The sequence below is a fragment of the Notolabrus celidotus genome, chromosome 6 (assembly GCF_009762535.1).
Source record: "Notolabrus celidotus isolate fNotCel1 chromosome 6, fNotCel1.pri, whole genome shotgun sequence".
Taxonomy (NCBI): domain Eukaryota; kingdom Metazoa; phylum Chordata; class Actinopteri; order Labriformes; family Labridae; genus Notolabrus; species Notolabrus celidotus.
Window position 1 is genome coordinate 21,288,608 of NC_048277.1, and position 12,523 is coordinate 21,301,130.

Here is a 12,523-nt window from a genome sequence, read left to right on the forward strand (position 1 = left end):
TTTTTGTTCCATTTGTTTTCACTATCGGGAGTTTGCACTCCTGCTAGCTAGAGCAGGGGTTCTCAAACTTTTTGGAGCCAGGGACCCCTTACAGGTGAGAAAATTGTCCATGGCCCCCTCATAATTGTAACACAGATTAAGCACATTAGTGATGTGTCATGATCAAAAGCTGCGGCTCTGAGAGCCGATGCTTTGGAGTGAATCAGAAGAGCCGGCTCGCATCAAGAGAGAGCCGGCTCCCAGTTTTCTCCTTTCGCTGCTTAGCTCTCACAGTGCTCAGCTCCAGCTCTGCTCACAGCAGAGCTTTGTTCTGATTGGTCAGCATGGCGGCCATGCGGCCAGTCGTATGTGAGGATATAGGATACAGGTGATGGAGGGGAGGCTATGTATCCTGGCTACATCTGTTCATTCAGAGAGTCTTCTTGAAGACAGGGCAAATACTCACTGAGAGGATAAATCGGATCAGCCCATCCAAGCTGAGGCATCTGATTTTTCTCAATGCCAACCTGAGGACATTAATAATGTTTACTTGAGTTTATTTCTGGTTCTGTTTGCTTGAGTTTGGTTCTGGTTCTGGTTCTGGTTCTGTTTGCTCAAGTTTGGTTCTGTTTCTGTTAACCTGAGTTGGTTCTGGTTCTGTTTGCTTGAGTTTGGTTCTGGTTTTGGTTCAGCTTGCTTGAGTTCGGTTCTGCTTCGGTTCTGGTTCGGTTCTGGTTCAGGTGTGGTCCTGTTCTGGTACGGTTCCGGTACGGTTCCGGTTCGGTTCTGGTTCGTTTCTGGTATGGTTCTGTTCGGTTCAGGTTCTGGTTCAGTTCTGGTACGGTCCTGGTTCGGTTCTGGTTCGGTTCTGGTTCGGTTCTGGTTCGGTTCTGGTTCGGTTCTGATTCGGTTCGGTTCCAGTTCGGTTCTGGTTCAGTCTGGTTCGGTTCTGGTTCGGTTCTGGTTCAGTCTGGTTCGGTTCTGGTTCGGTTCCGGTTCGGTTCTGGTTCGTTTCTGGTATGGTTCGGTTCGGTTCTGGTTCAGTTCTGGTACGGTCCTGGTTCGGTTTCTGGTTGGGTTCTGATTCGGTTCGGTTCTGATTCGGTTCGGCTCCGGTTCGGTTCTGGTTCAGTCTGGTTCGGTTCTGGTTCATTTTCTGGTCCGGTTCTGGTTCGGTTCTGGTTCAGTTCTGGTTCGGTTCGGATCTTATGGCAGGGTTCTGGTTTGGTTCTGGTTTGGTTCTGGTTAAGTTTGATTGTGGTTCTGTTTGCATGAGTTTGGTTCTGGTTCCGTATGCTTAAGTTTAGTTCTCGCTCTAAACTAAACCCTAATCCTAACCCTAACCCTAAGTCTAATCACAACCCTAACCCTAACCCTAATCACAACCCTAACCCTAACCCTAATCACAACCCTAACCCTAACCCTAATCACAACCCTAACCCTAACCCTAACCCTAATTACAACCCTAACCCTAATCACAACCCTAATCCTAACCCTAATCACAACCCTAACCCTAATCCTAATTCTAACCCTAATCCTAACCCTAATCACAACCCTAACCCTAATCACAACCCTAACCCTAACCCTAATTACAACCCTAACCCTAACCCTAATCTTAACCCTAACCCTAATCCTAACCCTAACCCTAATCACAACCCTAACCCTAATCACAACCCTAACCCTAATCACAACCCTAACCCTAATTACAACCCTAACCCTAACCCTAATCACAACCCTAACCCTAACCCTAATCACAACCCTAACCCTAACCCTAATCACAACCCTAACCCTAACCCTAATTACAACCCTAACCCTAACCCTGAACCCTAATCACAACCCTAACCCTAACCCTAATCACAACCCTAACCCTAATCACAACCCTAACCCTAACCCTAACCCTAATCTTAACCCTAACCCTAACCCTAATCACAACCCTAACCCTAACCCTAATCACAACCCTAACCCTAACCCTAATCACAACCCTAACCCTAACCCTAATTACAACCCTAACCCTAATCACAACCCTAATCCTAACCCTAATCACAACCCTAACCGTAACCCTAATCCTAACCCTAACCCTAATTACAACCCTAACCCTAACCCTAATCACAACCCTAACCCTAACCCTAATCACAACCCTAACCCTAATCACAAACCTAACCCTAACCCTAACCCTAATCTTAACCCTAACCCTAACCCTAATCACAACCCTAACCCTAATCACAACCCTAACCCTAACCCTAACCCTAATCTTAACCCTAACCCTAACCCTAATCACAACCCTAACCCTAACCCTAATTACAACCCTAACCCTAACCCTAATCACAACCCTAACCCTAACCCTAATCACAACCCTAACCCTAATCACAACCCTAACCCTAACCCTAATCACAACCCTAACCCTAATTACAACCCTAACCCTAACCCTAATCACAATCCTAACCCTAATCACAACCCTAACCCTAATCATAACCCTAACCCTAATCACAACCCTAACCATAATCATAACCCTAACCCTAATCACAACCCTAACCCTAACCCTAATTACAACCCTAACCCTAACCCTAATCACAATCCTAACCCTAACCCTAATTACAACCCTAACCCTAATCACAATCCTAACCCTAATCCTAACCCTAATCATAACCCTAACCCTAATCTTAACCCTAACCCTCATCCTAACCCTAACCCTAATTACAACCCTAACCCTAACCCTAATCACAACCCTAACCCTAATCACAACCCTAACCCTAATCACAACCCTAACCCTAATCACAACCCTAACCCTAATCATAACCCTAATCCTAACCCTAATTACAACCCTAACCCTAACCCTAATCACAACCCTAACCCTAATCACAACCCTAACCCTAACCCTAATCACAACCCTAACCCTAACTCTAACCCTAATCCTAACCCTAATCACAACCCTAACCCTAATCACAATCCTAACCCTAACCCGTATCACAACCCTAACCCTAATGACAACCCTAACCCTAACCCTAATCACAACCCTAACCCTAACTCTAACCCTAATCCTAACCCTAATCACAACCCTAACCCTAACCCTAATTACAACCCTAACCCTAATCACAACCCTAACCCTTACCCTAATCACAACCCTAATCACAACCCTAACCCTAATCACAACCCTAACCATAATCACAACCCTAACCCTAACTCTAACCCTAATCACAACCCTAACCCTAATCCTAACCCTAATCACAACCCTAACCCTAACCCTAATCACAACCCTAACCCTAACCCTAACCACAACCCTAACCCTAACCCTAATCACAACCCTGACCCTAACCCTTACCCTAATCACAACCCTAACCCTAACCCTAACCCCAATCACAACCCTAACCCTAATCACAACCCTAACCCTAACCCCAATCACAACCCTAACCCTAATCACAACCCTAACCCTAATCACAACCCTAACCCTAACTCTAACCCTAATCACAACACTAACCCTAACCCTAATCACAACCCTAACCCTAACCCTAATCACAACCCTAACCCTAACCCTAATCACAACCCTAACCCTAACTCTAACCCTAATCACAACACTAACCCTAACCCTAATCACAACCCTAACCCTAACCCTAATCACAACCCTAACCCTAACTCTAACCCTAATCACAACACTAACCCTAACCCTAATCACAACCCTAACCCTAACCCTAATCACAACACTAACCCTAACCCTTATCACAACCCTAACCCTTACCCTAATCACAACCCTAACCCTAACTCTAACCCTAATCCTAACCCTAATCACAACCCTAACCCTAACCCTAATCACAACCCTAACCCTAATCACAACCCTAACCCTAACTCTAACCCTAATCACAACACTAACCCTAACCCTAATCACAACCCTAACTCTAACCCTAATCACAACACTAACCCTAACCCTAATCACAACCCTAACCCTAACCCTAATCACAACCCTAACCCTAACCCTTATCACAACCCTAACCCTTACCCTAATCACAACCCTAACCCTGAACCCAATCACAACCCTAACCCTAATCACAACCCTAACCCTAATCACAACTTTGTTCTGATTGGTCAGCATGGCGGCCATGCGGCCAGTCGTATGCGAGGATATAGGATACAGGTGATGGAGGGGAGGCTGTGTATCCTGGCTACATCTGTTCCTTCAGAGAGTCTTCTTGAAGACAGGGCAAATACTCACTGAGAGGATAAATCGGATCAGCCCATCCAAGCTGAGGCATCTGATATTTCTCAATGCCAACCTGAGGACATTAATAATGTTTACTTGAGTTTGTTTCTGGTTCTGTTTGCTTGAGTTTGGTTCTGGTTCTGGTTCTGTTTGCTCAAGTTTGGTTCTGTTTCTGTTAACCTGAGTTGGTTCTGGTTCTGTTTGCTTGAGTTTGGTTCTGGTTTTGGTTCAGCTTGCTTGAGTTCGGTTCTGCTTCGGTTCTGGTTCGGTTCTGGTTCAGGTGTGGTCCTGTTCTGGTACGGTTCCGGTACGGTTCCGGTTCGGTTCCGGTTCGGTTCTGGTTCGTTTCTGGTATGGTTCTGTTTGGTTCCGGTTCTGGTTCAGTTCTGGTACGGTCCTGGTTCGGTTCTGGTTCGATTCTAGTTCGGTTCTGCTTCGGTTCTGCTTCGGTTCTGGTAAGGTTCTGGTTCAGTTCTGTTCTGGTTCGATTCTGGTTCAGGTGTGGTCCGGTTCTGGTACGGTTCCGGTTCGGTTCTGGTTCGTTTCTGGTATGGTTCCGGTTCTGGTTCAGTTCTGGTTCGGTTCTGGTTCGGTTCTGGTTAGGTTCTGGTTCAGTTCTGATTCGGTTCGGTTCCGGTTCGGTTCTGGTTCAGTCTGGTTCAGTTCTGGTTCGGTTCTGGTTCAGTCTGGTTCGGTTCTGGTTCGGTTCTGGTTTGGTTCCGGTTCGGTTCTGGTTCGTTTCTTGTATGGTTCGGTTCGGTTCTGGTTCAGTTCTGGTACGGTCCTGGTACGGTTTCTGGTTGGGTTCTGATTCGGTTCGGTTCTGATTCGGTTCGGATCCGGTTCGGTTCTGGTTCAGTCTGGTTCGGTTCTGGTTCGTTTTCTGGTCCGGTTCTGGTTCGGTTCTGGTTTCGGTTCTGGTTTCGGTTCTGGTTCGCTTCTGATCTTATGGTAGGGTTCTGGTTTGGTTCTGGTTAAGTTTGATTGTGGTTCTGTTTGCATGAGTTTGGTTCTGGTTCTGTATGCCTAAGTTTAGTTCTATAATAATAATAATAATAATACATTTTATTTATAAAAGCGCTTTAAAAGGTTCTCCAAGCGCTTTACATGAAAATACAATTTTACAATAGGAAGCAAAAGGAGAACAGTGAAGAAAGCAAATAAAAGCAAGGCAGCATAATAAAACAAAACAAGAAAAAAAATCAATCAATTATAGTTTAAAAGCCTTTGTAAATAGGTGTGTTTTGAGTCCGGATTTGAATTTGGTGAGTGAGGGAGAGAATCTGAGGTGTTGGGGGAGAGAGTTCCAGAGGGTGGGGGCAGCGACAGAGAAGGCCCTGTCCCCCAGGTTCGGTGCTTGGGTTTGGTGAGAGGGGTGAGGAGGTTGGCGTTGGTGGAGCGGAGGTTGCGGGAGGGATTATATGGCTGCAGAAGGTCGGTGAGGTAGGAGGGAGCTAGGTTATGGAGGGCTTTATAGGTGATGAGTAGGATCTTGTACTGTATTCTGAAGGGGATGGGAAGCCAATGGAGGTTCTGGAGGACTGGGGTGATGTGGTCTCTGGAGCGGGTATGAGTGAGGAGGCGTGCAGCTGAGTTTTGTATGTATTGTAATTTGTTGAGGAGGGTGTTGGGTGTACCGTAGAGGATGCTATTGCAGTAATCGAGTCTTGAGGTGATGAAGGCGTGGATGAGAGTTTCAGCAGCTGTGAAGGAGAGGGAGGGGCGGAGACGGGCGATGTTTTTGAGGTGGAAGAAAGCAGTTTTTGAAATATTGTTAATGTGTTGTTGAAAGTTAAGTGACTGATCAAAAATGATACCAAGGTTACGGATGTGGGTGGATGCTGAAACAGTGGATTTATCAATAGTGAGTGAGAAGTCTGGGCAGGTGGAAGTGAGGGATTTTGGGCCTATGATGAGAATTTCGGATTTGTTACAATTGAGTTTGAGAAAGTTTGTTTGCATCCAGGAGTTTATTTCAGTGAGGCAGTTTGTGAGGGTGGTGTGGGAATCAGCGGTGATGGATGTGGTTGAAATGTAAAGCTGGATGTCGTCGGCATAACAGTGGAAATGGAGGCCGTGGCGGCGTATGATGTGACCAAGAGGGAGCATGTAGATGATGAAGAGGAGGGGACCAAGCACTGAACCCTGGGGGACACCATGCGAGAGGGGGGCTGTGCGTGACTTGAGGTTGTTGATGCTGATAAACTGATGGCGGTCAGAGAGGTAGGATTTGAACCAGGAGAGGGCAGTGCCAGTGATACCGAGGGAAGATTGAAGGCGGGTGAGGAGGATGGAGTGATTGAGGGTGTCGAAAGCTGCACTAATGTCCAGGAGGAGGAGGATGCTGAGGGAGTTGTTATCGGATGAGAGGAGGAGGTCGTTGGTGATTTTGAGAAGGGCTGTTTCTGTGCTGTGATGAGTTCTGAATCCGGATTGAAATGGTTCGTACAGTTGATTGGAGTGAAGATAGGCTTTGAGCTGGGTGGCGACAGTGCGTTCGAGGATCTTTGACAGGAACGGGAGGTTGGAGATGGGGCGGAAATTGTTGGGGCTGTTCTGGTCGAGTCCTGGTTTTTTGAGGATGGGTGTGACAGAGGCGAGTTTGAGGGCGGGAGGGACAGAACCAGTGGACAGGGAGGAGTTGATTATGGAGAGGATAAGGGGTCGAAGGGCAGGGAGACAAGCTTTGGTCAGTGAGGAGGGGAGGGGGTCCAGGATGCAGGTTGATGTCTTCATGCCGGAGAGTGATTTATTGAGATCCAGGGGGGAGATTTGGCAAAACTGAGAGAGAGACTGGGTTGTTAGGGGGGGGCTGATGGGAGTGTGGCTATGGGTGGGGAGGGCAGAAGTAAGCAGTTCGGTGTGGATGTTTTCGTTTTTTTCTTGAAAGAATGACAGGAAAGAGTTGCATTTGTCTGTTGTGAATGAGTAGGAGAGATTGTCCATGGGTTTGAGAAGCTTGTTTATTGTTGAGAACAGGTGCTTTGGGTTGGTAGAGCTGGAGTGGATGAGGTTGGAGTAGTAAGTGGACCGGGCGGTATGGAGGGCGTCATTGTAGTGGTGGAGAAAGTCCTTGTATGCCAGGGTGTGTACGGTGAGGGATGTTCGTCTGGCGAGGCGTTCGAGTTGGCGTTTCTTTGATTTCATCTGACGGAGTTCGGGGGTGTACCAGGGGGCAGAGTGGGTGAAGGAAACAGATCGGGTTTTCAGAGGGGCAAGCTGATCGAGGCAGGAGGAGAGTGTATCATTGTAGAGGTTGACCAGGTCAGAGGGGGAGAGGTTTGAGGGAGGGTGAGTGGATAATTTTATTGTGAGGCAGGCTGACAGGGAAGAGGGACAGATGGACTTGATGTTGCGGTAGGTAATGGTGCGCTTCTGTTTGGGTTGAGCGATGGGGGTGGCTAGGTCAATGAGGATGGCTAGGTGGTCAGAGATGTTGAGGTCGGAGCTGGAGATGTGATTGATGGTGATGCCAGTGGAGCAGACCAGGTCCAAAGTGTGTCCATGGTTATGGGTGGGGAAGTTGACGTGTTGGGTGAAGTTAAAACATTGCAGAATGTCCAGAAATTCTCTTGCGGTTTTGCAGTGGGTGGAGTCAATGTGTAGGTTGAAGTCTCCAAGGAGGAGGATGGAGGGTGAGACGGCGCAGAGTTGGGTGAGGAATTCAGAGATGTCAGAGAGAAAAGATGGGTTATGTTTGGGAGGGCGGTAGATTATTGCAATGATTAGGGGTTTTGGACCAGAGAGTTTAAATGACAGATGTTCAAATGATGGTGGAGAAAGGATAGTGGTGAGGGATGTTTTTGATTGTTGGCGGAGGACAGCAGCTATTCCACCGCCACGGCTGTCAGGGCGTGGCTTGGCGAGATAACAGTATCCAGGGGGGGTGGCTTGGTTCAGGGTGTAGTAGTCCAGTGGTTGTTGCCAGGTTTCAGTGAGACAGAGGATATCCAGTTTATTGTCGGTGATGAATTCGTTGATGATGAGACTCTTGTTATTTAATGACCGGGTGTTGAACAGAGCGACTTTCAGATGATGTGAACTGATTTGGTGGGAGGACTTAGGGAGAGAGCCGAGGTTGGCTGTGTTGACGTGCTTTTTGATGTGGGGATGAGGTGCAGAAATGGGAGTGGAACGGCGTGTTGTCCAAATGGATGGGATAGAGTTAGGGGATGTGAAATTATAAATGATCTGGCACTGTGAGGGGTGACTGGGCTGGATGTAGATGAGGTTTTGCTTGTTTACTGATTTAATACCGGTTTTTGGGCAGGGAAGCCTTTTTGTAGTGATGGTGTGAATAGGATGAACTGTTGTTGTGGATGGGGGTAATGACACAGGGGGCGGGTAGGGGGAGCTCTCGCACAGACAGGTGGTTTGGGGTGGCGGCGGAGAAGAAGAGGGGGGGGCGTGTGAGGGGAAGGTAAACAGTCATGCAGCATGTGTTAGCGATTGAACGGAGTATTGAATATTTGCAGCTAAAATGCGGGTGCCCAGTGAGGAGTGGTGGATGCCGTCGGATGAATAAAAATCATGCCGGTTCCAGAACAGATTAAAATGGTCTATGAAGGATATTTGGAGTGAAGTGCAGGTGGACTGGAGCCAGGTGTGGAGACTGAGGAGACGGCTAAAACGCTGTGAGCCGCGACCGAGTGTGGGAGTTGGACTGCTGATAAAAACACGCAAGCCGCAGCTGCTTAAAAAGTTTAAGAGCTTTTTAAAATCCATTTTCGTCACCTCCGACTGACTTCGTGCGGTGTCGTTGATTCCGACATGGACAATGATTTTGGTGACGGAGGGCGGGACGGACTGCAGCAGAGCGGGGAGACTGGAGAGGAGGTCGGGGACCGTGGCTCCGGGAAAACAGCGGGTGATGGCGTTAAAAAAGCGGACACGTCTCACGATGGAGTCTCCGACTATGAGAGCAGTCGGAGGGAACAGTGGTCGGGGAGATGAGTGACGGCTCTCAGGCGGGGATGGAGCGGAGGAGGACGGTGAGGGGGAGACCGCAACAGGTGGCGGAGCGGACAGGGGAGAGGCAGCAGCCCGACGCGGCGCCGGTGTTAACTGACTCGGGGAATCCACAGGATGCGTGTGCGCCGCGTTACGGCTTCGACACGGCTCTGCTCCGTCCCGGGGCTTTCGCCCTGGTCCATAGGATGCGTGTTTGGAGCGGCGCGCACTCCGGAGCAGGAAACTCAAGATCCCTCGAGAACTCCAAAACGCGCGAGAACAACACAGTATAAACTTTTCCTCGTCCATGGTGTCGGATATCTTTTGAGACTGACGTCTGGCCCGATGCCACAGGCTATGACGTTATGTTGAAGAAGTGGTGAAATTTACGATCTTGTGTTTGCACATGGTGTTTATTTTGAAAGTGAGCGGATGTTGCATACGATCTTCGTGCCTGACTTCCGGGATAGTTCGATCATTTCTGTGTGGATTGACGCGTGCTGGGCGCGGGGAGCGGCGAAAATAGACTCCCCGCGTATCTCTGGCAGAGCGGCGCGGCGGAACGCTCCAGAGACGGAGCTGAGACGCGCCGCAGCGTGCCCTGTGGACTCTAGAGCATTGACTTGAATGGGAACCTATTTGCTGCGACGTGCGCGGCGCAGCCGTAACGTAACGCGACGCATCCTGTGGATCTTGGGCTTGAGGCACGGAGCGGCGGGTCCTGGGGCGGGTCGAGTGCACGGGGATGGACGAGGGAAGAGGCCGAGATGACGGCGAGGGAGACGGTGCAGGTGTCCGGGAGTCAGCAGAGAGAAGAGGGAAGTCATTTATGGCGAGAATGTCATATTTATTTTCCAGCTGGATGTCGAAGTGAGGGTCACGGGAGTAGCGTGCCCCTCTCCTGCTGTCAGCGGTGGGCAGGGACCAATGACCGTGTTGGGGCGGTTGGGATGGAGTGGAGCTGACCAAAGACTTGGGCTTGGCCCCGAGCCGTGTCCAGGAAACGTCAGCGACGGAGTACGGAGGAGGGACAGTAGGAGCTGGACTGTGTGCGGTGACCGGTGGGGAGGCTTCTTCAGCAGTAGGAGAAGGGACAGCGTGAACTCGGGGATTGGTGGTGTCTGTGAGAGATGGGTTGAAGGTGATTGTGTCCATAAAACGTTCAGCTTCCTGGATCTGGTGTAGAGTGGAGATCCGACCTTCCAGTTCTGAGATTTTGACGGCGAGCCGGGAGCAGGAATCGCAGGACGCAGAGGTGAGTGGAGCCATGGTTGTAGTGGAGCTGGGGAGTAAAGATAAAAGAGGCCAGTACAGGGCTAAAAACACAGGAGCGTTAAAAACGTTTCAGCAGGTCCGCAGCAGCGGCAGCAGCAGGTAGGGGACCGAGACTTACTCGCCGGGGCTCCACCTGGAGCCCGCAGAGTTGGTCCGGTTTAGCCGGGGTCACACAGAGAGAGATCCAAGTAGGGAGACAGCCGATCGGCACTTACCCACACGGGTCCAACAAGTGGACCCGCTGCAGAGATGTTACTTCAGGTCACAGACAGTTGAACCGTTGTGGGAACCGTTGAAAACAGCGACTGTTCCGGAGGCGGCTGTTAGCTCGGCTACTGCTAATGACAAGCCGGTGTAAGCCGTGGCTAGGTAACCTGCTAGCTACGTTTAAAAAACAGGCTGATCAAAGTGGTCGATCGCCAAAAAGTTGAAACACAAAGGAGGACAAACGGTGGGGCAACAAGGGCGCTATAGGCGTTGGCGGAAAGTTTGGTCAAAAAACTGTTTAAAATGTCAATTTTGACAGCGTTGTCGGAGCCTTGTCGGAGCGTGTCACATGGGGCAGAAGGCAGGGTACCAATGAGCGCCCCGGGCAGTTGGGGGTTCAGTACCTTGCTGAAGGGCACCCCGGTCTAAACCTAACCTTAACCCTAATCCTAACCCTAACCCTAACCCTAATCCTAACCCTAACCCTAATCCTAATTCTAACCCTAATCACAACCCCAACCCTAACCCTAATCACAACCCTAACCCTAATCACAAACCTCACCCTAACCCTAATCACAACCCTAACCCTAACCCTAATTACAACCCTAACCCTAACCCTAATCACAATCCTAACCCTAACCCTAATCATAACCCTTACCCTAATCACATCCCTAACCCTAACCCTAATCACAACCCTAACCCTAACCCTAATCACAACCCTAACCCTAACCCTAATCACAACCCTAACCCTAATCACAACCCTAACCCTAACCCTAATTACAACCCTAACCCTAATCACAACCCTAACCCTAATCACAACCCTAACCCTAACCCTAATCACAACCCTAACCCTTATTACAACCCTAACCCTAACCCTAATCACAATCCTAACCCTAATCACAACCCTAACCCTAATCATAACCCTAATCACAACCCTAACCATAATCATAACCCTAACCCTAATCACAACCCTAACCCTAATTACAACCCTAACCCTAATCACAATCCTAACCCTAACCCTAATCATAACCCTTACCCTAATCCTAACCCTAATCATAACCCTAACCCTAACCCTAATTACAACCCTAACCCTAACCCTAATCACAACCCTAACCCTAATCACAACCCTAACCCTAATCACAACCCTAACCCTAATCCTAACCCTAACCCTTACCTTAACCCTAATCCTAATCCTAACCCTAATCACAACCCTAACCCTAACCCTAATTACAACCCTAACCCTAACCCTAATCACAATCCTAACCCTAATCACAATCATAACCCTAACCCTAATCCTAACCCTAACCCTAATTACAACCCTAACCCTAACCCTAATCACAACCCTAACCCTAATCACAACCCTAACCCTAATCCTAATCATAACCCTAACCCTAACCCTAATTACAACCCTAACCCTAACCCTAATCACAACCCTAACCCTAATCACAACCCTAACCCTAATCACAACCCTAACCCTAATCCTAACCCTAACCCTTACCTTAACCCTAATCCTAATCCTAACCCTAATCACAACCCTAACCCTAACCCTAATTACAACCCTAACCCTAACCCTAATCACAATCCTAACCCTAACCCTAATCATAACCCTTACCCTAATCCGGACCCTAATCATAACCTTAACCCTAATCCTAATTCTAACCCTAATCACAACCCCAACCCTAACCCTAATCACAACCCTAACCCTAATCACAAACCTCACCCTAACCCTAATCACAACCCTAACCCTAACCCTAATTACAACCCTAACCCTAACCCTAATCACAATCCTAACCCTAACCCTAATCATAACCCTTACCCTAATCACATCCCTAACCCTAACCCTAATCACAACCCTAACCCTAACCCTAATCACAACCCTAACCCTAACCCTAATCACAACCCTAACCCTAATCACAACCC